The following is a 27476-nucleotide window of genomic DNA, read 5'->3' on the forward strand; positions in this document are numbered from 1 at the left end:
GTCTTTGGTCAGGAGTGTGCCACCTCCTCTGCTATATAAGAAGACACCAGGATTAATAGATGGCACAACTATAGATGGGACGATTACAGATTTTACATTAGAGACCAGGAGACCAGGTTAAACCTCTGACTTCACTGATTGCTTCTGCAGTCAATCCCCACCCGCTATAACACACTTTCACACTGCCATCCTGGAGCGTTTTCTAATACGGTGCCCACTTCGGCACCAAAAATACTGTACTGCCAAGATAAAAGTACAAGAAGAAGCAGCTACAGAACTAGAAAATGATGGGGCCTAATACAGACTTTAGACATCAAACCTCAGACCAGATCCCACCCCAAGTTAGCCCCGAGTTAATGTGGCTATCTAAAAGGAGCCGTCCAAAATGAAAGGTGGAATCTGATTGGTTGCTATGGGCAACTAAGCCAGTTCTACTTTACACTAGTTTGATAAATAACCCCTTATATTCTTATGACTTTATTAAAGGTTTACCAAAAGCGGCATTCCCCTTTAAACATCACTGCTCTATAAACAGTTCTTTATTCAGACTAGATCTCTGATGACATCAGCAGTAGCAAGAAGCCCCGCCCCCTTAGAATACTGAAGCTGTGTGACATCACAATGCTGTGTCCAGGCTTCTATGTGTTGGAGAACACTGGATTCTTTTGAGGGTTAGTTGTTGGAGATGATGGATTCGAGAAGAATTGCTCTTGTATTTCTATTATTTTTTACATTTTATGTTCAAGGAAAGCCCACAAAAACACCTGCAGGTAATGGATATTATCACTGGGGGTTTATCTTACTGAATGGTGGCTGAATATTGTATTTATCCTTACATGATTACGGGTCATAGAGGCAAACCTGGCTGGTATCTCTGTGGCTTGGAGCTCAGGTTATAGGACAGTGGGCTGTGTGCGGCATTGTAGCTGAGCCCCATTTAATTTGATGGCGCTGAACTGCAATACCGTACACAACCCCTGGACAAGAGGGAGGATATTTCAGAAAGAAAGCTGCAAGGTTTCTAATCTCATACAATGGCCTTAAATGATGACATTTTGTCTGTAGCCACCACTAGTGGGCACTTACTAAATACTGACTTATTGTTATCTTCTGTCTCCCCGTGTCCCCATTTTGGGGTTCAGCTGCCGCTATCATTGATTTAATGTCTTTATTTTCCTTCATTTTTTCATGGACAGTGACTTTCCCAGGATCAGGGAGGACAACCCCCGGTCCGGACAGCGCCGGTGCAAATAACAGTGAGTAGACAATTCCTTCCTCTCCTAATTCTACTCTCATCATCCTCTACCAAGCCCTGACTGTAGTGGAGAACAGCGACTAAGCTGCTCCTTTGAGGGATCGGTCCTATAAAATGATGCTGGAACATATAATGATGTGCCCCTTATCCAGACGTTACCAGCCCACAGTCCAGCAATTACCCCTCCATGCCCAGCCAAGCTGCCAGTGCCTACCTGCTGATGTCCTCATAAAGGTCACTGCTGGCATCAGGAGGATCTAGAGATGTTGGATAATGTCTTGTAGAATATGTTCTCTATGATAACAATTAATAACGAGCATCTTGTGTCTTTATTACCAGTCATGTACCGCGTTGTCCTGCCGCTAGTAGTATTCCTATTGGTCGCCGCCGTGATTATTATCTTTTGCTGGTGAGTTTCCAATTTTCTTCTACTCTACACATCACATTATTTTCTATACACTGTACTGTCTGACCTACAGGGGGCGCAGTAACTACTGCAGCCAGGTTATAATACAGGGGCCGGATGGGGCAGGGATATAATCAGGTAACCTCTTGTCCGACCTTTCCCGATGCTGTATTATGATATAATATAGACTATGGCACTATATCCTTCCTGCCTGTTATATACTGCAGCTTTATATCTCACCCCCTGTAGTGGGGGAGGGGGGTCATGGGTATATTTTGATGGGGAACTAAAGATTGTCATCTGTACCGACTTATGTCAGGACATTTCTCTGTCTCACAGTTACAAGTACAAGGCCTGGCGCCGGCGTGAACAAAAACAGGCAGCTGATCTAGAGATGGTTCGAGTGGAGAAGCCAGGTAATAATTTCTATATAATAACATATATAAGCGGGGTACAGGCAGAGCTTAGGGTTACCTCTCATATCTGCTCATCACACACTTTGGGGTCCTTCTATTACTCAGAATTTTGCAGAATTCAGAGATGAGACAGCTCATGTCTGCTGATTAGCTGCATCACTATATTACTGCATTGCTCATAATATTAAAAGGATAGATTCTGTTATATCTACTACCTACTGATGGTTTCCTTCTCATTTTGTAGTTGTTCAAAAACCTGTAGTGCAAATTAAGAAGAAAAAAAACATCAGACCTCCCATGGATAACATCAAGAAAGTAAAACCAATTATTGAACGAATAAAAGCTGCCAAAAAAGCGGAGGACAAGATCATTAGAATAACATCTAAAACAGAGGAGGAGACGATCATGAAGGTAACATCCAAAACAGAGGAGGAGATCACGAAGAGAACATCCCGCCTGAAACGGTTCCGTAAATGGATAAAAAAAAGTACCCAGAAGAAGAACACGGGGAAAGAAAAGGAGCGCACTAACCATCTCTGCAAATATATGACCACCTGCTGCAGTTGTCGGTCCATGGACTAAATGGAGTTAACTTATTACCATCATGCCCATTAGTTTTAAAGCCCTGAAACACCATCTACAGTGGCCATATCTGTCTGTCCCTCTGTTTGTCTGTCTGTCTATATGTATGTCTGTCTTTCCCCCTGTCTGTCTGTCTATCTATCGTAGAATACATAGGTAGATTGAAGACACCTGGAGGGGGTGTACATCTCATCTACATTTTTTTAATGTAGGTGAGATGAAAAATCCAGGAAAGTTGGGTTTCCTCAGTAAATTTTCTTTGCTGAGGACTTTAGTAACTTTGTTTTCCGGGCCTGCATTTTTTTGGAATGGCAGGTAGGTTGGAAGTGGGACCTGTCATTCCCTCCCCCTCCAGTACACCCCCCCCCCCCCCCCACCAATTAGCCCAGGTGATGTTGTTACTGGGGCATAAAACTGTTGACAAGTCCAGTCAAGGTCTGAGTCTAGGAAGGCACAGTAGCCGCAGTGGAACGTCTGTGCTCTGAATACTGTTATGTGTAAACTGATCTCTATGTGATGTAACTGTTTTGTTGCTGGACTAAATAAATCCAAGTTGTATTTTTAACCTCTGAAGCCTCTGAATGTTGTCATTGCTAACCCCCATCCCATATATACCGATCCCGACAATATCTACGCCATTAGTTGGAATGATCCACCTGGAATCAGTGACTGGCTCTGTTACTTAGTCCATACAAGCAGTACAGCAGGATCTACTGACATGAATAAGAGATCTGCTACTAGCATTGTTCCAGCTGGTTCTAGAGCCCAGAAAAGAAGCTGTACAGAGGACCACTGCCTCAGACCTTAAAGGGGTTTTCCAGCGTTAACCCCCTTTATAATTTGGCTCTGGAATATGGCATATATAAAACAAGAAACGCACTTATCTGCTCCCTTCTGCTCACTTCCAGTATTAAGGCTCCATTCATGTGTGCATATACCGATCCCTCCTGATATAGACATGTGACCACTGCAGCCAATCATAGGCTGTCACATGCTTGTATACAGATGTGCCAAGAAGCAAAGACCGGCGGAGAATCCAGGAAGCATGGGAACTGGGATATTACTCACTCCATATGTAAGTATTACTTTGTGCATTTTTCAAGCATTCTAAGTGGTTTTTAAATAACTAAACATCTCCAGGGACACAATATTACACGTATGTTCCAGAGTGGGCATTTCTGGAATGTATTGTGGAAGATGCTGGGGAGAATGGGACTTGACTTATCAATGGAGAGTGAAATATTGGGAGGCATGGTGACTCCATGGCTGGTATGTGTGATTTACAGGATGTTTTTGCTCCTGTTGCAGGCTGTGAATATATTATATATCTGCAGGGTGTATAAGCCTATTATAGCTGATTCCGTGTCACAGTATCATGTAGAGCAGTGGTCTCCAAACAGAGCCACGTGTGACTTTCAAATCATGGTTGAACGATTAGCTGTAGAAGCCTTAAATTATGACCATAAGCAGCGGCTACATTATTTGCAGCCATATCCTAACCCCCAATAACATATTCTGTCCCAGTTTATTAAATGGGCTGTTCAGCTTTGGAGGCCTTTCTATCAGTAACCTCCTCTTCACCCCCACGTAACCTGGACCTGCAGAGGGAAGTGTACTTACCTGCTCCCCACTGGGTTTCGGCTCCTTTGGTTCCGTCAATGCCTTGTTGCTGTCTCCGTATGTCAACATCCAATTTGATTCGGGTCATGTGGGTCACGTGACATGTCACCCATGGGTCACGTGACATGACACATGGGGGTCACGTCGCTGATGTTCAGTAATGTGAAGATTCTTTCAGAACTTTTTTTTTATTATTAAAAAAAAAACGAGTTCTCGTCTTTTCACCCAGAACACATTTGATTTTGCACAAAATGGGAACATATTCATATCTTGGCTATATCTGCTTTATTTGGACCCCATAGATTGAAATGGGAATCCTAGAGCATCACAGTGAAAACCCACAGACTTCACTGGGAGTGTTTGTTCGGCATGAGGGACCAAAGCAGTGCAAGTCTATAAGGTTTTTTCCATTGATCCATGGTCAGTAGAAAAACAAGGATGTGTGAATAGACACAAAAAAATTATGGATACTGTGACAAAACCCCTGTTTTAGGTATGTCTAGACTCGTCTGCTGTTCATGTAGTTAACCCTATTTCGCCCCTTAAATGTTCACAAACCACCTCATCTGCCTGTGACGCAGTTAGCGTACACAATGGACATTAGCGAACACAATGGATATTGCCTATGATACATTTAGCAAACACAATTTGTCTGGGTCATTGACCGCATGGAACTACACAATTTTTCTGGGTCATTGACCGCATGGAACTATGTCCAGCCCCTTTATCCAATTATCTCCAGGATAGAGAGGAGAGATTTTACTGCTCATGTGGGAGTGTGTTATATCTTACTGTATATTGATTGGTCACTGTATTTTGTGTGCCTGTTCCCCACAAGGGCCCCGTGAGAGTAACCCTTGCTGGAGGACGATCAGATCAGCGTGGGTCCGACTGTTTGAGGAGAAGGCAGCACACATATGAAAGCTGTTTTCTCTGCTCTGTTTACCGGCTTGTTGCAGAAATTTCAGTGGTGAGCAGGCAAACAGAGTAGAGAAGGCAGTGGTGGTACGAAATAACAAAAAACGGACAACCCCTACTTGGAAAACATTATATGCAGCGCTACAGAACATACAGGAGAATACAGCCCCACATATGTACCTCTTACATCTAGTGATGTCTCCTCTAATGTAGATATTCTCATCCTCATCTTTTCCTGTCAGACCAGACCGCCATGATGATTTATTATTTCAACCGCGTCTCGTCTCTGAAGAGTTTAACAAAGCGACATCTTAGTTTCCTACTTTTCCATCATCTTCCTCATCTTCTGAACACCCCATCCTGCCTCCACCAATACTATCCTGCAGAAACAGTCGCCATGAAAATACTAGTACAACACACATATTGCGCCAGTACATAAAATACCCCCTTACCTTTCAGATCAGACCCCCATTTCAGACCTCAGATGAGACTCCCATTAGACCTCCAGATCCCCATATCAGACCCCTATTAAAACTTAGACCAGACCTCCATACCCCCCATTAGACCTCCAGACCCCCATATTAGACCTCAGACTAGACCTCTAGACCCCCAATCAGACCCCCATTAAAACTCCAAGTCCCCATATCAGACCTCAGAGCAGACCTCCAGACCCCCATTAGACCTAAGACCAGACCTCCAGACCCCCATTAGACTTCCAGACCCCCCAATCATACCCCTATTAGACTCTCAGACCCCCATTAAACCTCCAGAACCCAATGTTAGACCTTAGACTAGACCTCCAGACCAAAGAATTCAATTGTTGAGTTTCCCTTTCTTCTCCTTTTGGTCCAGACCATCATGTGCAGATGTCTTTGGTCAGGAGTGTGCCACCTCCTCTGCTATATAAGAAGACACCAGGATTAATAGATGGCACAACTATAGATGGGACGATTACAGATTTTACATTAGAGACCAGGAGACCAGGTTAAACCTCTGACTTCACTGATTGCTTCTGCAGTCAATACCCACCCGCTATAACACACTTTCACACTGCCATCCTGGAGCGTTTTCTAATACGGTGCCCACTTCGGCACCAAAAATACTGTACTGCCAAGATAAAAGTACAAGAAGAAGCAGCTACAGAACTAGAAAATGATGGGGCCTAATACAGACTTTAGACATCAAACCTCAGACCAGATCCCCCCCCAAGTTAGCCCCGAATTAATGTGGCTATCTAAAAGGAGCCGTCCAAAATGAAAGGTGGAATCTGATTGGTTGCTATGGGCAACTAAGCCAGTTCTACTTTACACTAGTTTGATAAATAACCCCTTATATTCTTATGACTTTATTAAAGGTTTACCAAAAGCGGCATTCCCCTTTAAACATCACTGCTCTATAAACGGTTCTTTATTCAGACTAGATCTCTGATGACATCAGCAGTAGCAAGAAGCCCCGCCCCCTTAGAATACTGAAGCTGTGTGACATCACAATGCTGTGTCCAGGCTTCTATGTGTTGGAGAACACTGGATTCTTTTGAGGGTTAGTTGTTGGAGATGATGGATTCGAGAAGAATTGCTCTTGTATTTCTATTATTTTTTACATTTTATGTTCAAGGAAAGCCCACAAAAACACCTGCAGGTAATGGATATTATCACTGGGGGTTTATCTTACTGAATGGTGGCTGAATATTGTATTTATCCTTACATGATTACGGGTCATAGAGGCAAACCTGGCTGGTATCTCTGTGGCTTGGAGCTCAGGTTATAGGACAGTGGGCTGTGTGCGGCATTGTAGCTGAGCCCCATTTAATTTGATGGCGCTGAACTGCAATACCATACACAACCCCTGGACAAGAGGGAGGATATTTCAGAAAGAAAGCTGCAAGGTTTCTAATCTCATACAATGGCCTTAAATGATGACATTTTGTCTGTAGCCACCACTAGTGGGCACTTACTAAATACTGACTTATTGTTATCTTCTGTCTCCCCGTGTCCCCATTTTGGGGTTCAGCTGCCGCTATCATTGATTTAATGTCTTTATTTTCCTTCATTTTTTCATGGACAGTGACTTTCCCAGGATCAGGGAGGACAACCCCCGGTCCGGACAGCGCCGGTGCAAATAACAGTGAGTAGACAATTCCTTCCTCTCCTAATTCTACTCTCATCATCCTCTACCAAGCCCTGACTGTAGTGGAGAACAGCGACTAAGCTGCTCCTTTGAGGGATCGGTCCTATAAAATGATGCTGGAACATATAATGATGTGCCCCTTATCCAGACGTTACCAGCCCACAGTCCAGCAATTACCCCTCCATGCCCAGCCAAGCTGCCAGTGCCTACCTGCTGATGTCCTCATAAAGGTCACTGCTGGCATCAGGAGGATCTAGAGATGTTGGATAATGTCTTGTAGAATATGTTCTCTATGATAACAATTAATAACGAGCATCTTGTGTCTTTATTACCAGTCATGTACCGCGTTGTCCTGCCGCTAGTAGTATTCCTATTGGTCGCCGCCGTGATTATTATCTTTTGCTGGTGAGTTTCCAATTTTCTTCTACTCTACACATCACATTATTTTCTATACACTGTACTGTCTGACCTACAGGGGGCGCAGTAACTACTGCAGCCAGGTTATAATACAGGGGCCGGATGGGGCAGGGATATAATCAGGTAACCGCTTGTCCCCCCTTTCCCGATGCTGTATTATGATATAATATAGACTATGGCACTATATCCTTCCTGCCTGTTATATACTGCAGCTTTATATCTCACCCCCTGTAGTGGGGGAGGGGGGTCATGGGTATATTTTGATGGGGAACTAAAGATTGTCATCTGTACCGACTTATGTCAGGACATTTCTCTGTCTCACAGTTACAAGTACAAGGCCTGGCGCCGGCGTGAACAAAAACAGGCAGCTGATCTAGAGATGGTTCGAGTGGAGAAGCCAGGTAATAATTTCTATATAATAACATATATAAGCGGGGTACAGGCAGAGCTTAGGGTTACCTCTCATATCTGCTCATCACACACTTTGGGGTCCTTCTATTACTCAGAATTTTGCAGAATTCAGAGATGAGACAGCTCATGTCTGCTGATTAGCTGCATCACTATATTACTGCATTGCTCATAATATTAAAAGGATAGATTCTGTTATATCTACTACCTACTGATGGTTTCCTTCTCATTTTGTAGTTGTTCAAAAACCTGTAGTGCAAATTAAGAAGAAATAAAACATCAGACCTCCCATGGATAACATCAAGAAAGTAAAACCAATTATTGAACGAATAAAAGCTGCCAAAAAAGCGGAGGACAAGATCATTAGAATAACATCTAAAACAGAGGAGGAGACGATCATGAAGGTAACATCCAAAACAGAGGAGAAGATCACGAAGAGAACATCCCGCCTGAAACGGTTCCGTAAATGGATAAAAAAAAGTACCCAGAAGAAGAACACGGGGAAAGAAAAGGAGCGCACTAACCATCTCTGCAAATATATGACCACCTGCTGCAGTTGTCGGTCCATGGACTAAATGGAGTTAACTTATTACCATCATGCCCATTAGTTTTAAAGCCCTGAAACACCATCTACAGTGGCCATATCTGTCTGTCCCTCTGTTTGTCTGTCTGTCTATATGTATGTCTGTCTTTCCCCCTGTCTGTCTGTCTATCTATCGTAGAATACATAGGTAGATTGAAGACACCTGGAGGGGGTGTACATCTCATCTACATTTTTTTAATGTAGGTGAGATGAAAAATCCAGGAAAGTTGGGTTTCCTCAGTAAATTTTCTTTGCTGAGGACTTTAGTAACTTTGTTTTCCGGGCCTGCATTTTTTTGGAATGGCAGGTAGGTTGGAAGTGGGACCTGTCATTCCCTCCCCCTCCAGTACACCCCCCCCCCCCTCCCCCACCAATTAGCCCAGGTGATGTTGTTACTGGGGCATAAAACTGTTGACAAGTCCAGTCAAGGTCTGAGTCTAGGAAGGCACAGTAGCCGCAGTGGAACGTCTGTGCTCTGAATACTGTTATGTGTAAACTGATCTCTATGTGATGTAACTGTTTTGTTGCTGGACTAAATAAATCCAAGTTGTATTTTTAACCTCTGAAGCCTCTGAATGTTGTCATTGCTAACCCCCATCCCATATATACCGATCCCGACAATATCTACGCCATTAGTTGGAATGATCCACCTGGAATCAGTGACTGGCTCTGTTACTTAGTCCATACAAGCAGTACAGCAGGATCTACTGACATGAATAAGAGATCTGCTACTAGCATTGTTCCAGCTGGTTCTAGAGCCCAGAAAAGAAGCTGTACAGAGGACCACTGCCTCAGACCTTAAAGGGGTTTTCCAGCGTTAACCCCCTTTATAATTTGGCTCTGGAATATGGCATATATAAAACAAGAAACGCACTTATCTGCTCCCTTCTGCACACTTCCAGTATTAAGGCTCCATTCATGTGTGCATATACCGATCCCTCCTGATATAGACATGTGACCACTGCAGCCAATCATAGGCTGTCACATGCTTGTATAGAGATGTGCCAAGAAGCAAAGACCGGCGGAGAATCCAGGAAGCATGGGAACTGGGATATTACTCACTCCATATGTAAGTATTACTTTGTGCATTTTTCAAGCATTCTAAGTGGTTTTTAAATAACTAAACATCTCCAGGGACACAATATTACACGTATGTTCCAGAGTGGGCATTTCTGGAATGTATTGTGGAAGATGCTGGGGAGAATGGGACTTGACTTATCAATGGAGAGTGAAATATTGGGAGGCATGGTGACTCCATGGCTGGTATGTGTGATTTACAGGATGTTTTTGCTCCTGTTGCAGGCTGTGAATATATTATATATCTGCAGGGTGTATAAGCCTATTATAGCTGATTCCGTGTCACAGTAGCATGTAGAGCAGTGGTCTCCAAACAGAGCCACGTGTGACTTTCAAATCATGGTTGAACGATTAGCTGTAGAAGCCTTAAATTATGACCATAAGCAGCGGCTACATTATTTGCAGCCATATCCTAACCCCCAATAACATATTCTGTCCCAGTTTATTAAATGGGCTGTTCAGCTTTGGAGGCCTTTCTATCAGTAACCTCCTCTTCACCCCCACGTAACCTGGACCTGCAGAGGGAAGTGTACTTACCTGCTCCCCACTGGGTTTCGGCTCCTTTGGTTCCGTCAATGCCTTGTTGCTGTCTCCGTATGTCAACATCCAATTTGATTCAGGTCATGTGGGTCACGTGACATGTCACCCATGGGTCACGTGACATGACACATGGGGGTCACGTCGCTGATGTTCAGTAATGTGAAGATTCTTTCAGAACTTTTTTTTTATTATTAAAAAAAAAACGAGTTCTCGTCTTTTCACCCAGAACACATTTGATTTTGCACAAAATGGGAACATATTCATATCTTGGCTATATCTGCTTTATTTGGACCCCATAGATTGAAATGGGAATCCTAGAGCATCACAGTGAAAACCCACAGACTTCACTGGGAGTGTTTGTTCGGCATGAGGGACCAAAGCAGTGCAAGTCTATAAGGTTTTTTCCATTGATCCATGGTCAGTAGAAAAACAAGGATGTGTGAATAGACACAAAAAAATTATGGATACTGTGACAAAACCCCTCTTTTAGGTATGTCTAGACTCGTCTGCTGTTCATGTGGTTAACCCTATTTCGCCCCTTAAATGTTCACAAACCACCTCATCTGCCTGTGACGCAGTTAGCGTACACAATGGACAATAGCGAACACAATGGATATTGCCTATGATACATTTAGCAAACACAATTTGTCTGGGTCATTGACTGCATGGAACTACACAATTTTTCTGGGTCATTGACCGCATGGAACTATGTCCAGCCCCTTTATCCAATTATCTCCAGGATAGAGAGGAGAGATTTTACTGCTCATGTAGGAGTGTGTTATATCTTACTGTATATTGATTGGTCACTGTATTTTGTGTGCCTGTTCCCCACAAGGGCCCCGTGAGAGTAACCCTTGCTGGAGGACGATCAGATCAGCGTGGGTCCGACTGTTTGAGGAGAAGGCAGCACACATATGAGAGCTGTTTTCTCTGCTCTGTTTACCGGCTTGTTGCAGAAATTTCAGTGGTGAGCAGGCAAACAGAGTAGAGAAGGCAGTGGTGGTACGAAATAACAAAAAACGGACAACCCCTACTTGGAAAACATTACATGCAGCGCTACAGAACATACAGGAGAATACAGCCCCACATATGTACCTCTTACATCCAGTGATGTCTCCTCTAATGTAGATATTCTCATCCTCATCTTTTCCTGTCAGACCAGACCGCCATGATGATTTATTATTTCAACCGCGTCTCGTCTCTGAAGAGTTTAACAAAGCGACATCTTAGTTTCCTACTTTTCCATCATCTTCCTCATCTTCTGAACACCCCATCCTGCCTCCACCAATACTATCCTGCAGAAACAGTCGCCATGAAAATAATAGTACAACCCACATATTGCGCCAGTACAAAAAATACCCCCTTACCTTTCAGATCAGACCCCCATTTCAGACCTCAGATGAGACCCCCATTAGACATCCAGATCCCCATATCAGACCCCTATTAAAACTTAGACCAGACCTCCATACCCCCCATTAGACCTCCAGACCTCCATATTAGACCTCAGACTAGACCTCTAGACCCCCAATCAGACCCCCATTAAAACTCCAAGTCCCCATATCAGACCTCAGAGCAGACCTCCAGACCCCCATTAGACCTAAGACCAGACCTCCAGACCCCCATTAGACTTCCAGACCCCCCAATCATACCCCTATTAGACTCTCAGACCCCAATTAAACCTCCAGAACCCAATGTTAGACCTTAGACTAGACCTCCAGACCAAAGAATTCAATTGTTGAGTTTCCCTTTCTTCTCCTTTTGGTCCAGACCATCATGTGCAGATGTCTTTGGTCAGGAGTGTGCCACCTCCTCTGCTATATAAGAAGACACCAGGATTAATAGATGGCACAACTATAGATGGGACGATTACAGATTTTACATTAGAGACCAGGAGACCAGGTTAAACCTCTGACTTCACTGATTGCTTCTGCAGTCAATCCCCACCCGCTATAACACACTTTCACACTGCCATCCTGGAGCGTTTTCTAATACGGTGCCCACTTCGGCACCAAAAATACTGTACTGCCAAGATAAAAGTACAAGAAGAAGCAGCTACAGAACTAGAAAATGATGGGGCCTAATACAGACTTTAGACATCAAACCTCAGACCAGAGCCCACCCCAAGTTAGCCCCGAATTAATGTGGCTATCTAAAAGGAGCCGTCCAAAATGAAAGGTGGAATCTGATTGGTTGCTATGGGCAACTAAGCCAGTTCTACTTTACACTAGTTTGATAAATAACCCCTTATATTCTTATGACTTTATTAAAGGTTTACCAAAAGCGGCATTCCCCTTTAAACATCACTGCTCTATAAACAGTTCTTTATTCAGACTAGATCTCTGATGACATCAGCAGTAGCAAGAAGCCCCGCCCCCTTAGAATACTGAAGCTGTGTGACATCACAATGCTGTGTCCAGGCTTCTATGTGTTGGAGAACACTGGATTCTTTTGAGGGTTAGTTGTTGGAGATGATGGATTCGAGAAGAATTGCTCTTGTATTTCTATTATTTTTTACATTTTATGTTCAAGGAAAGCCCACAAAAACACCTGCAGGTAATGGATATTATCACTGGGGGTTTATCTTACTGAATGGTGGCTGAATATTGTATTTATCCTTACATGATTACGGGTCATAGAGGCAAACCTGGCTGGTATCTCTGTGGCTTGGAGCTCAGGTTATAGGACAGTGGGCAGTGTGCGGCATTGTAGCTGAGCCCCATTTAATTTGATGGCGCTGAACTGCAATACCGTACACAACCCCTGGACAAGAGGGAGGATATTTCAGAAAGAAAGCTGCAAGGTTTCTAATCTCATACAATGGCCTTAAATGATGACATTTTGTCTGTAGCCACCACTAGTGGGCACTTACTAAATACTGACTTATTGTTATCTTCTGTCTCCCCGTGTCCCCATTTTGGGGTTCAGCTGCCGCTATCATTGATTTAATGTCTTTATTTTCCTTCATTTTTTCATGGACAGTGACTTTCCCAGGATCAGGGAGGACAACCCCCGCTCCGGACAGCGCCGGTGCAAATAACAGTGAGTAGACAATTCCTTCCTCTCCTAATTCTACTCTCATCATCCTCTACCAAGCCCTGACTGTAGTGGAGAACAGCGACTAAGCTGCTCCTTTGAGGGATCGGTCCTATAAAATGATGCTGGAACATATAATGATGTGCCCCTTATCCAGACGTTACCAGCCCACAGTCCAGCAATTACCCCTCCATGCCCAGCCAAGCTGCCAGTGCCTACCTGCTGATGTCCTCATAAAGATCACTGCTGGCATCAGGAGGATCTAGAGATGTTGGATAATGTCTTGTAGAATATGTTCTCTATGATAACAATTAATAACGAGCATCTTGTGTCTTTATTACCAGTCATGTACCGCGTTGTCCTGCCGCTAGTAGTATTCCTATTGGTCGCCGCCGTGATTATTATCTTTTGCTGGTGAGTTTCCAATTTTCTTCTACTCTACACATCACATTATTTTCTATACACTGTACTGTCTGACCTACAGGGGGCGCAGTAACTACTGCAGCCAGGTTATAATACAGGGGCCGGATGGGGCAGGGATATAATCAGGTAGCCGCTTGTCCCCCCTTTCCCGATGCTGTATTATGATATAATATAGACTATGGCACTATATCCTTCCTGCCTGTTATATACTGCAGCTTTATATCTCACCCCCTGTAGTGGGGGAGGGGGGTCATGGGTATATTTTGATGGGGAACTAAAGATTGTCATCTGTACCGACTTATGTCAGGACATTTCTCTGTCTCACAGTTACAAGTACAAGGCCTGGCGCCGGCGTGAACAAAAACAGGCAGCTGATCTAGAGATGGTTCGAGTGGAGAAGCCAGGTAATAATTTCTATATAATAACATATATAAGCGGGGTACAGGCAGAGCTTAGGGTTACCTCTCATATCTGCTCATCACACACTTTGGGGTCCTTCTATTACTCAGAATTTTGCAGAATTCAGAGATGAGACAGCTCATGTCTGCTGATTAGCTGCATCACTATATTACTGCATTGCTCATAATATTAAAAGGATAGATTCTGTTATATCTACTACCTACTGATGGTTTCCTTCTCATTTTGTAGTTGTTCAAAAACCTGTAGTGCAAATTAAGAAGAAAAAAAACATCAGACCTCCCATGGATAACATCAAGAAAGTAAAACCAATTATTGAACGAATAAAAGCTGCCAAAAAAGCGGAGGACAAGATCATTAGAATAACATCTAAAACAGAGGAGGAGACGATCATGAAGGTAACATCCAAAACAGAGGAGGAGATCACGAAGAGAACATCCCGCCTGAAACGGTTCCGTAAATGGATAAAAAAAAGTACCCAGAAGAAGAACACGGGGAAAGAAAAGGAGCGCACTAACCATCTCTGCAAATATATGACCACCTGCTGCAGTTGTCGGTCCATGGACTAAATGGAGTTAACTTATTACCATCATGCCCATTAGTTTTAAAGCCCTGAAACACCATCTACAGTGGCCATATCTGTCTGTCCCTCTGTTTGTCTGTCTGTCTATATGTATGTCTGTCTTTCCCCCTGTCTGTCTGTCTATCTATCGTAGAATACATAGGTAGATTGAAGACACCTGGAGGGGGTGTACATCTCATCTACATTTTTTTAATGTAGGTGAGATGAAAAATCCAGGAAAGTTGGGTTTCCTCAGTAAATTTTATTTGCTGAGGACTTTAGTAACTTTGTTTTCCGGGCCTGCATTTTTTTGGAATGGCAGGTAGGTTGGTAGTGGGACCTGTCATTCCCTCCCCCTCCAGTACATCCCCCCCCTCCCCCACCAATTAGCCCAGGTGATGTTGTTACTGGGGCATAAAACTGTTGACAAGTCCAGTCAAGGTCTGAGTCTAGGAAGGCACAGTAGCCGCAGATGAACGTCTGTGCTCTGAATACTGTTATGTGTAAACTGATCTCTATGTGATGTAACTGTTTTGTTGCTGGACTAAATAAATCCAAGTTGTATTTTTAACCTCTGAAGCCTCTGAATGTTGTCATTGCTAACCCCCATCCCATATATACCGATCCCGACAATATCTACGCCATTAGTTGGAATGATCCACCTGGAATCAGTGACTGGCTCTGTTACTTAGTCCATACAAGCGGTACAGCAGGATCTACTGACATGAATAAGAGATCTGCTACTAGCATTGTTCCAGCTGGTTCTAGAGCCCAGAAAAGAAGCTGTACAGAGGACCACTGCCTCAGACCTTAAAGGGGTTTTCCAGCGTTAACCCCCTTTATAATTTGGCTCTGGAATATGGCATATATAAAACAAGAAACGCACTTATCTGCTCTCTTCTGCTCACTTCCAGTATTAAGGCTCCATTCATGTGTGCATATACCGATCCCTCCTGATATAGACATGTGACCACTGCAGCCAATCATAGGCTGTCACATGCTTGTATAGAGATGTGCCAAGAAGCAAAGACCGGCGGAGAATCCAGGAAGCATGGGAACTGGGATATTACTCACTCCTTATGTAAGTATTACTTTGTGCATTTTTCAAGCATTCTAAGTGGTTTTTAAATAACTAAACATCTCCAGGGACACAACATTACACGTATGTTCCAGAGTGGGCATTTCTGGAATGTATTGTGGAAGATGCTGGGGAGAATGGGACTTGACTTATCAATGGAGAGTGAAATATTGGGAGGCATGGTGACTCCATGGCTGGTATGTGTGATTTACAGGATGTTTTTGCTCCTGTTGCAGGCTGTGAATATATTATTAGAGATGGCCCGAACTATCCGACGGCGAACAGTTCCCGGCGAACATAGCTTGTTCGCGTTCGCCTCTGCCGGGCGAACACATGCGATGTTCGGTCCGCCCCCTATACATCATCATTGAGCAAACTTTGACCCTGTACCTCACAGTCAGCAGACACATTCCAGCCAATCAGCAGCATACCCTCCCTCCCAGACCCTCCCACCTCCTGCACAGCATCCATTTTAGATTCATTCTGAAGCTGCAGTCTTAGTGAGAGGAGGGAGACTGTAACTGCTGCTGATTTAATTGGGAAATCGATAGCTAGGCTAGTGAATTCAGTGTCCACTCCAGTCCTGAAAGACTCATCTGATCTCTGCTGTAAGGACAGCGTCCTGACAGCACCCCAAAAAGCCCTTTTTAGGGCTGCAACATTAGTCTGCTTTTTTTTTTTCCTTTATATACATATTGCAGTTGCCTGGCCTGCCTGTGTGTGAGGAGCTGCAGGCCCACAGACTGTAGTGTGCCCACTGCCAGTGCTCACCCCTGTCATTCCGTGTGGCACAGGACTTTGCTTAAAAAAAGGCACTTAATTTTTACACTTTAATCTAAGGTTAGTTGCCTGCCAGTGTGTGTCAGGCTGACTTCCACTGACTGTAGTGTGCCCACTGCCAGTGCCCACCACTCATACCGGCTGGCACAGGACTTTGCATAAAAAAGGCATTTAATTTTTACACTTTAGTGTAATTTCAGCTGCTTGCCTGCTGCTAGTGTGTGTCAGGCCGACTTCAACTGACTGTAGTGTGCCCACTGCCAGTGCCCACCCCTGTCATCCCGTGTGGCACAGGACTTTGCTTAAAAAAAAGGCACTTCATTTTTACACTTTAATCTAAGGTTAGTTGCCTGCCAGTGTGTGTCAGGCCGACTTCAACTGACTGTAGTGTGCCCACTGCCAGTGCCCACCCCTGTCATCCCGAGTGGCACAGGACTTTGCTTAAAAAATAGGCACTTAATTTTTACACTTTAATCTAAGGTTAGTTGCCTGCCAGTGTGTGTCAGGCTGACTTCCACTGACTGTAGTGTGCCCACTGCCAGTGCCCACCACTCATACCGGCTGGCACAGGACTTTGCTTAAAAAAGGCATTTAATTTTTACACTTTAATGTAATTTCAGCTGCTTGCCTGCTGCTAGTGTGTGTCAGGCCGACTTCAACTGACTGTAGTGTGCCCACTGCCAGTGCCCACCCCTGTCATACCGAGTGGCACAGGACTTTGCTTAAAAAATAGGCACTTAATTTTTACACTTTAATCTAAGGTTAGTTGCCTGCCAGTGTGTGTCAGGCTGACTTCCACTGACTGTAGTGTGCCCACTGCCAGTGCCCACCACTCATACCGGCTGGCACAGGACTTTGCTTAAAAAAGGCATTTAATTTTTACACTTTAATGTAATTTCAGCTGCTTGCCTGCTGCTAGTGTGTGTCAGGCCGACTTCAACTGACTGTAGTGTGCCCACTGCCAGTGCCCACCCCTGTCATACCGAGTGGCACAGGACTTTGCTTAAAAAATAGGCACTTAATTTTTACACTTTAATCTAAGGTTAGTTGCCTGCCAGTGTGTGTCAGGCTGACTTCCACTGACTGTAGTGTGCCCACTGCCAGTGCCCACCACTCATACCGGCTGGCACAGGACTTTGCATAAAAAAGGCATTTAATTTTTACACTTTAGTGTAATTTCAGCTGCTTGCCTGCTGCTAGTGTGTGTCAGGCCGACTTCAACTGACTGTAGTGTGCCCACTGCCAGTGCCCACCCCTGTCATACCGAGTGGCACAGGACTTTGCTTAAAAAATAGGCACTTAATTTTTACACTTTAATCTAAGGTTAGTTGCCTGCCAGTGTGTGTCAGGCTGACTTCCACTGACTGAAGTGTGCCCACTGCCAGTGCCCACCACTCATACCGGCTGGCACAGGACTTTGCATAAAAAAGGCATTTAATTTTTACACTTTAGTGTAATTTCAGCTGCTTGCCTGCTGCTAGTGTGTGTCAGGCCGACTTCAACTGACTGTAGTGTGCCCACTGCCAGTGCCCACCCCTGTCATACCGAGTGGCACAGGACTTTGCTTAAAAAATAGGCACTTAATTTTTACACTTTAATCTAAGGTTAGTTGCCTGCCAGTGTGTGTCAGGCTGACTTCCACTGACTGTAGTGTGCCCACTGCCAGTGCCCACCACTCATACCGGCTGGCACAGGACTTTGCTTAAAAAAGGCATTTAATTTTTACACTTTAATGTAATTTCAGCTGCTTGCCTGCTGCTAGTGTGTGTCAGGCCGACTTCAACTGACTGTAGTGTGCCCACTGCCAGTGCCCACCCCTGTCATACCGAGTGGCACAGGACTTTGCTTAAAAAATAGGCACTTAATTTTTACACTTTAATCTAAGGTTAGTTGCCTGCCAGTGTGTGTCAGGCTGACTTCCACTGACTGTAGTGTGCCCACTGCCAGTGCCCACCACTCATACCGGCTGGCACAGGACTTTGCATAAAAAAGGCATTTAATTTTTACACTTTAGTGTAATTTCAGCTGCTTGCCTGCTGCTAGTGTGTGTCAGGCCGACTTCAACTGACTGTAGTGTGCCCACTGCCAGTGCCAACCACTGATACCGGGTGGCACAGTAGCTTGCCGATAAATAAGGCATTTAATTTTTAGACAGTAGTCTAAATTCAGTTGCTTGCCTGCTGCCAGTGTGTGTCAGGCCCGCTTCCACTGACTGTAGTGTGCCCACTGCCAGTGCCAACCACTGATACCGGGTGGCACAGTAGCTTGCCGATAAATAAGGCATTTAATTTTTAGACAGTAGTCTAAATTCAGTTGCTTGCCTGCTGCCAGTGTGTGTCAGGCCCTCTTCCACTGACTGTAGTGTGCCCACTGCCAGTGCCAACCACTGATACCGGGTGGCACAGTAGCTTGCCGATAAATAAGGCATTTAATTTTTACACTTTAGTGTAATTTCAGTTGCTTGCCTGCTGCCAGTGTGTGTCAGGCCCGCTTCCACTGACTGTAGTGTGCCCACTGCCAGTGCCAACCACTGATACCGGGTGGCACAGTAGCTTGCCGATAAATAAGGCATTTAATTTTTAGACAGTAGTCTAAATTCAGTTGCTTGCCTGCTGCCAGTGTGTGTCAGGCCCGCTTCCACTGACTGTAGTGTGCCCACTGCCAGTGCCAACCACTGATACCGGGTGGCACAGTAGCTTGCCGATAAATAAGGCATTTAATTTTTAGACAGTAGTCTAAATTCAGTTGCTTGCCTGCTGCCAGTGTGTGTCAGGCCCTCTTCCACTGACTGTAGTGTGCCCACTGCCAGTGCCAACCACTGATACCGGGTGGCACAGTAGCTTGCCGATAAATAAGGCATTTAATTTTTACACTTTAGTGTAATTTCAGTTGCTTGCCTGCTGCCAGTGTGTGTCAGGCCCGCTTCCACTGACTGTAGTGTGCCCACTGCCAGTGCCAACCACTGATACCGGGTGGCACAGTAGCTTGCCGATAAATAAGGCATTTAATTTTTAGACAGTAGTCTAAATTCAGTTGCTTGCCTGCTGCCAGTCAGTGTGTCAGGCCCTCTTCCACTGACTGTAGTGTGCCCACTGCCAGTGCCAACCACTCATACCGGGTGGCACAGTAGCTTGCCGATAAATAAGGCATTTAATTTTTACACTTTAGTGCTAGTGTGTGTCAGGCCGACTTCAACTGACTGTAGTGTGCCCACTGCCAGTGCCCACCCCTGTCATACCGAGTGGCACAGGACTTTGCTTAAAAAATAGGCACTTAATTTTTACACTTTAATCTAAGGTTAGTTGCCTGCCAGTGTGTGTCAGGCTGACTTCCACTGACTGTAGTGTGCCCACTGCCAGTGCCCACCACTCATACCGGCTGGCACAGGACTTTGCATAAAAAAGGCATTTAATTTTTACACTTTAGTGTAATTTCAGCTGCTTGCCTGCTGCTAGTGTGTGTCAGGCCGACTTCAACTGACTGTAGTGTGCCCACTGCCAGTGCCAACCACTGATACCGGGTGGCACAGTAGCTTGCCGATAAATAAGGCATTTAATTTTTAGACAGTAGTCTAAATTCAGTTGCTTGCCTGCTGCCAGTGTGTGTCAGGCCCGCTTCCACTGACTGTAGTGTGCCCACTGCCAGTGCCAACCACTGATACCGGGTGGCACAGTAGCTTGCCGATAAATAAGGCATTTAATTTTTAGACAGTAGTCTAAATTCAGTTGCTTGCCTGCTGCCAGTGTGTGTCAGGCCCTCTTCCACTGACTGTAGTGTGCCCACTGCCAGTGCCAACCACTGATACCGGGTGGCACAGTAGCTTGCCGATAAATAAGGCATTTAATTTTTACACTTTAGTGTAATTTCAGTTGCTTGCCTGCTGCCAGTGTGTGTCAGGCCCGCTTCCACTGACTGTAGTGTGCCCACTGCCAGTGCCAACCACTGATACCGGGTGGCACAGTAGCTTGCCGATAAATAAGGCATTTAATTTTTAGACAGTAGTCTAAATTCAGTTGCTTGCCTGCTGCCAGTGTGTGTCAGGCCCGCTTCCACTGACTGTAGTGTGCCCACTGCCAGTGCCAACCACTGATACCGGGTGGCACAGTAGCTTGCCGATAAATAAGGCATTTAATTTTTAGACAGTAGTCTAAATTCAGTTGCTTGCCTGCTGCCAGTGTGTGTCAGGCCCTCTTCCACTGACTGTAGTGTGCCCACTGCCAGTGCCAACCACTGATACCGGGTGGCACAGTAGCTTGCCGATAAATAAGGCATTTAATTTTTACACTTTAGTGTAATTTCAGTTGCTTGCCTGCTGCCAGTGTGTGTCAGGCCCGCTTCCACTGACTGTAGTGTGCCCACTGCCAGTGCCAACCACTGATACCGGGTGGCACAGTAGCTTGCCGATAAATAAGGCATTTAATTTTTAGACAGTAGTCTAAATTCAGTTGCTTGCCTGCTGCCAGTCAGTGTGTCAGGCCCTCTTCCACTGACTGTAGTGTGCCCACTGCCAGTGCCAACCACTCATACCGGGTGGCACAGTAGCTTGCCGATAAATAAGGCATTTAATTTTTACACTTTAGTGTAATTTCAGTTGCTTGCCTGCTGCCAGTGTGTGTCAGGCCCGCTTCTACTGACTGTAGTGTGCCCACTGCCAGTGCCAACCACTGATACCGGGTGGCACAGTAGCTTGCCGATAAATAAGGCATTTAATTTTTACACTTTAGTGTAATTTCAGTTGCTTGCCTGCTGCCAGTGTGTGTCAGGCCCGCTTCCACTGACTGTAGTGTGCCCACTGCCAGTGCCAACCACTGATACCGGGTGGCACAGTAGCTTGCCGATAAATAAGGCATTTAATTTTTAGACAGTAGTCTAAATTCAGTTGCTTGCCTGCTGCCAGTCAGTGTGTCAGGCCCTCTTCCACTGACTGTAGTGTGCCCACTGCCAGTGCCAACCACTCATACCGGGTGGCACAGTAGCTTGCCGATAAATAAGGCATTTAATTTTTACACTTTAGTGTAATTTCAGTTGCTTGCCTGCTGCCAGTGTGTGTCAGGCCCGCTTCTACTGACTGTAGTGTGCCCACTGCCAGTGCCAACCACTCATACCGGGTGGCACAGTAGCTTGCCGATAAATAAGGCATTTAATTTTTACACTTTAGTGTAATTTCAGTTGCTTGCCTGCTGCCAGTGTGTGTCAGGCCCGCTTCTACTGACTGTAGTGTGCCCACTGCCAGTGCCAACCACTGATACCGGGTGGCACAGTAGCTTGCCGATAAATAAGGCATTTAATTTTTAGACAGTAGTCTAAATTCAGTTGCTTGCCTGCTGCCAGTGTGTGTCAGGCCCGCTTCCACTGACTGTAGTGTGCCCACTGCCAGTGCCAACCACTGATACCGGGTGGCACAGTAGCTTGTCGATAAATAAGGCATTTAATTTTTACACTTTAGTGTAATTTCAGTTGCTTGCCTGCTGCCAGTGTGTGTCAGGCCCGCTTCCACTGACTGTAGTGTGCCCACTGCCAGTGCCAACCACTGATACCGGGTGGCACAGTAGCTTGCCGATAAATAAGGCATTTAATTTTTAGACAGTAGTCTAAATTCAGTTGCTTGCCTGCTGCCAGTGTGTGTCAGGCCCTCTTCCACTGACTGTAGTGTGCCCACTGCCAGTGCCAACCATTCATACCGGGTGGCACAGTAGCTTGCCGATAAATAAGGCATTTAATTTTTACACTTTAGTGTAATTTCAGTTGCTTGCCTGCTGCCAGTGTGTGTCAGGCCCTCTTCCACTGACTGTAGTGTGCCCACTGCCAGTGCCAACCACTGATACCGGGTGGCACAGTAGCTTGCCGATAAATAAGGCATTTAATTTTTAGACAGTAGTCTAAATTCAGTTGCTTGCCTGCTGCCAGTCAGTGTGTCAGGCCCTCTTCCACTGACTGTAGTGTGCCCACCGCCAGTGCAAACCACTCATACCGGGTGGCACAGTAGCTTGCCGATAAATAAGGCATTTAATTTTTACACTTTAGTGTAATTTCAGTTGCTTGCCTGCTGCCAGTGTGTGTCAGGCCCGCTTCTACTGACTGTAGTGTGCCCACTGCCAGTGCCAACCACTCATACCGGGTGGCACAGTAGCTTGCCGATAAATAAGGCATTTAATTTTTACACTTTAGTGTAATTTCAGTTGCTTGCCTGCTGCCAGTGTGTGTCAGGCCCGCTTCTACTGACTGTAGTGTGCCCACTGCCAGTGCCAACCACTGATACCGGGTGGCACAGTAGCTTGCCGATAAATAAGGCATTTAATTTTTAGACAGTAGTCTAAATTCAGTTGCTTGCCTGCTGCCAGTGTGTGTCAGGCCCGCTTCCACTGACTGTAGTGTGCCCACTGCCAGTGCCAACCACTGATACCGGGTGGCACAGTAGCTTGTCGATAAATAAGGCATTTAATTTTTACACTTTAGTGTAATTTCAGTTGCTTGCCTGCTGCCAGTGTGTGTCAGGCCCGCTTCCACTGACTGTAGTGTGCCCACTGCCAGTGCCAACCACTGATACCGGGTGGCACAGTAGCTTGCCGATAAATAAGGCATTTAATTTTTAGACAGTAGTCTAAATTCAGTTGCTTGCCTGCTGCCAGTGTGTGTCAGGCCCTCTTCCACTGACTGTAGTGTGCCCACTGCCAGTGCCAACCATTCATACCGGGTGGCACAGTAGCTTGCCGATAAATAAGGCATTTAATTTTTACACTTTAGTGTAATTTCAGTTGCTTGCCTGCTGCCAGTGTGTGTCAGGCCCTCTTCCACTGACTGTAGTGTGCCCACTGCCAGTGCCAACCACTGATACCGGGTGGCACAGTAGCTTGCCGATAAATAAGGCATTTAATTTTTAGACAGTAGTCTAAATTCAGTTGCTTGCCTGCTGCCAGTGTGTGTCAGGCCCACTTCCACAGACTGTAGTGTGCCCACTGCCAGTGCCAACCACTCATACCGGGTGGCACAGTACCTAGCACGCGTAGTACCACTTATCTAAAAAAAAAATGACAGGCAGAGGCAGGCCACCCCGCAGGGGCCGTCGTGGTCGTGGTGCTGTGATTTCCACTGTCCCTGGAATAATGCCCAGTTTTCAGAGGCCACGTACCCTGAACCCGAAAAATTCAGAGGACGTAGTTGACTGGCTTAGACAGGACACCCAATCTTCAACAGCTTCCGCTAAGAACCTTGACGCACCATCCTCCTCCAACTCAGCTTCGGTCACCTGCTCTCAAGTTACCACGCACCCGCCCGTCGCCACTACCACCACAGCCACCACAGCCGCTTCACTTGATCCGTCAGAGGAGTTATTTACACATCAGTTGGATGCAATTAGTGATGCGCAACCATTATTGCCAGATGATGTAGATTACGGGGATATGTCTCAGTCAGGCAGGATTACACACATGGACGTACAGTGTGATGATGATGATGTTGTACCCGCTGCTGCTTCCTTTGCTGAGGTGTCAGATACAAGTGAAGCGGTTGATGATGACGATGTGTCCACGGATGCCACGTGGGTGCCTGCTCGAAGAGAAGAAGAGGGGGAAAGTTCTGAAGGGGAGACAGAGAGAATGAGGAGACGAGTTGGAAGCAGGGGGAGGTCGTCGCAAGGAGTTAGTGGCACAGTCAGACAGCATGTATCGGCACCTGGGGTCAGCCAGACAGCACGCCAGTCAACGCATGCTGTTGCCACCACTAGAATGCCGTCATTGCAAAGCTCAGCAGTGTGGCATTTTTTTTGTGTGTCTGCCTCTGATAAAAGCAATGCCATTTGCAACCTGTGCCAAAAGAAACTGAGTCGTGGGAAGTCCAACACCCACCTTGGTACAACTGCTTTGCGAAGGCACATGATCTCACATCACAAACGCCTATGGGATCAACACATGAGTACAAGCAGCACACAAACTCAAAGCCACCATGCTCCTCCTGGTCCTGCATCTTCAGCCACGTCAACCACTGCTGTCCTCCCTGCCCCCTCTCAACCACCCGCCACTCCATCTCTCACCTTCAGCAGTTCCTGCTCATCTGCCCACAGTCAGGTGTCTGTCAAGGACATGTTTGAGCATAAGAAGCCAATGTCACAAAGTCACCCCCTTGCCCGGCGACTGACAGCTGGCTTGACGGAACTCTTAGCCCGCCAGCTTTTACCATACCAGCTGGTAGAGTCTGAGGCCTTCAAAAAATTTGTCGCTATTGGGACACCACAGTGGAAGGTACCCGGACGAAATTTTTTTTCAAAAAAGGCAATCCCAAACCTCTACCATGTCATTGAAAAGGAAGTCATGGCATCTCTGGCATACAGTGTTGGGGCAAGGGTCCATCTGACCACTGATACCTGGTCTGCAAAGCACGGTCAGGGCAGGTATATCACGTATACTGCGCATTGGGTCAACCTGCTGACGGCTGACAAGCATGGAATGCGTGGCTCTGCAGCGGAGTTGGTGACACCACCACGACTTGCAGGCAGACCTACTGCCACCTCCTCTACTCCTACTCCATCCTCTTTAATTTCCTCCTCGGCTGAGTCCTCTTCTGCTGCGGCGTCTGGCTGCACATCAACTGATTCCCCCCAGCTCCCCAGGGGCTATTCCACATCCCGGATACGACAGTGTAACGCTATCTTGGGGTTGACTTGCCTGAAAGCAGAGAGCCACACAGGACCAGCACTCCTGTCCGCCCTGAACGCACAGGTGGATCAGTGGCTGACCCCGCACCAACTGGAGATCGGCAAAGTGGTGTGTGACAATGGAAGCAATCTGTTGGCGGCATTAAATTTGGGCAAGTTGTCACATGTGCCGTGCATGGCACATGTGTTGAATCTCATCGTACAACGTTTTGTGTCTAAGTACCCAGGCTTACAGGACGTCCTCAAGCAGGCCAGGAAGGTGTGTGGCCATTTCAGGCGTTCCTACACGGCCATGGCGCACTTTTCCGATATTCAGCGGCGAAACAACATGCCAGTGAGGCGCTTGATATGCGACAGCCCGACACGTTGGAATTCAACACTCCTAATGTTCGACCGCCTGCTCCAACAAGAAAAAGCCGTCAACGAGTATTTGTATGACCGGGGTGCTAGGACAGCCTCTGCGGAGCTGGGAATCTTTTTGCCACGTTACTGGACACTCATGCGCAATGCCTGTAGGCTTATGCGTCCTTTTGAGGAGGTGACAAACCTAGTCAGTCGCACCGAAGCCACCATCAGCGACCTCATCCCATTTGTTTTCTTCCTGGAGCGTGCCCTGCGAAGAGTTCTGGATCAGGCTGTAGATGAGCGTGAAGAGGAAGAGGAAGAGTTGTGGTCACCATCACCACCAGAAACAGCCTTGTCATCATCGCTTGCCGGACCTGCAGCAACGCTGGAAGAGGAGTATGAGGAAGAGGAGTCAGAGGAGGAATGTGGCGGCTTTGAGGAGGAGGAAGACCAACCACAGCAGGCACCCCAGGGTGCTCGTTGTTGTCACCTATCTGGGACCCATGGTGTTGTACGTGGCTGGGGGGAAGAACAGACCGTCAATGACATCAGTGAGGACGAGGAACGGGAAATGAGAAGCTCTGCATCCAACCTTGTTCAAATGGGGTCTTTCATGCTGTCATGTCTGTTGAGGGACCCACGTATAAAAAGGATAAAGGAGAACGATCTGTACTGGGTGACCACGCTACTAGACCCCCGGTATAAGCAGAAAGTGGCAGAAATGTTACAAAATTACCGAAAGTCGGAAAGGATGCAGCAGTTCAAAACCAAACTAAAAAATATGCTTTACACAGCTTATAAGGGAGATGTCACAGCACAACGGGAATCTAACAGGGGAAGAGGTGAGTGTAATCCTCCTCCTACCACGGCGGCAAGGACTGGACGATTTACAGATGTGTTGTTGATGGAGGACATGCGGAGCTTTTTCAGTCCTACTCATCGCCACAGCCCTTCGGGATCCAGCCTTAGAGAACGACTCGACCGACAGGTAGCAGACTACCTCGCCTTAACAGCAGATATCGACACTCTGAGGAGCAATGAACCCCTTCACTACTGGGTGTGCAGGCTTGACCTGTGGCCTGAGCTATCCCAGTTTGCGATAGAACTTCTGGCCTGCCCTGCTTCAAGTGTCCTGTCAGAAAGGAGCTTCAGTGCAGCAGGAGGCATTGTCACTGACAAGAGAAGTCGCCTCGGTCAAAAAAGTGTTGATTACCTCACCTTCATAAAGATGAATGAGGCATGGATCCCGAAGGGACTGACAGTGGGGGATACGTTTGACTAACAAAAGGCCTGATTACATGCCTTGGCCTCAAAATGGTCCCCACGCTGCTGTATTTAATGTCTGCATACCGGATGACTTTCGTGAATTCTCCACCACCAACTAGGGTTCAAGCCGTAATGTTTTAGTCACTTTTCTGCCTGGAAAACATAAATTTTTCCGGCCGCTGCTACAATAGCGTCTGCAACAGTGCCATTATTTTTCAGGCATGTGTACATGCCTAATTTTTCTGTCCTATGGTGCAGCACTGTGGCTGCAAAAACAAACCAAAAAAAAAAGGCACATACAAGTGTCAATTCCCCTTCGTGATCGTTACCTTGTTGTGGTGAAGGGGCTTGCGTATCACAATGAAGCAATCATCATCACCTCTATAAAAGTGTGTTGGCAATGTTGCCACACCCCAGATGATAAGGCCGTTGCTTCATTATGGTCAGACCAAAAGCGATCGGGTGGCCACGCTACTAGACCCCCGGTATAAGCAGAAAGTGGCAGAAATGTTACCAAATTACCAAAAGTCGGAAAGGATGCAGCAGTTCAAAACCAAACTAAAAAATATGCTT

General features: G+C 46.0%; 1 long non-coding RNA gene across 1 annotated transcript; it reads left to right on the plus strand.

The window, feature by feature from the left end:
• The first annotated feature begins 3679 nt into the window (after positions 1-3679).
• On the plus strand, positions 3680-7715 carry LOC120985071. Its single transcript, XR_005775495.1, has 3 exons — positions 3680-3734; positions 7262-7321; positions 7660-7715. It is a non-coding gene; the product is annotated as an uncharacterized LOC120985071 (long non-coding RNA).
• The last annotated feature ends 19761 nt before the right edge of the window (positions 7716-27476 follow it).

The sequence above is a fragment of the Bufo bufo genome, unplaced genomic scaffold (genome assembly GCF_905171765.1).
Source record: "Bufo bufo unplaced genomic scaffold, aBufBuf1.1, whole genome shotgun sequence".
Classification (NCBI taxonomy): domain Eukaryota; kingdom Metazoa; phylum Chordata; class Amphibia; order Anura; family Bufonidae; genus Bufo; species Bufo bufo.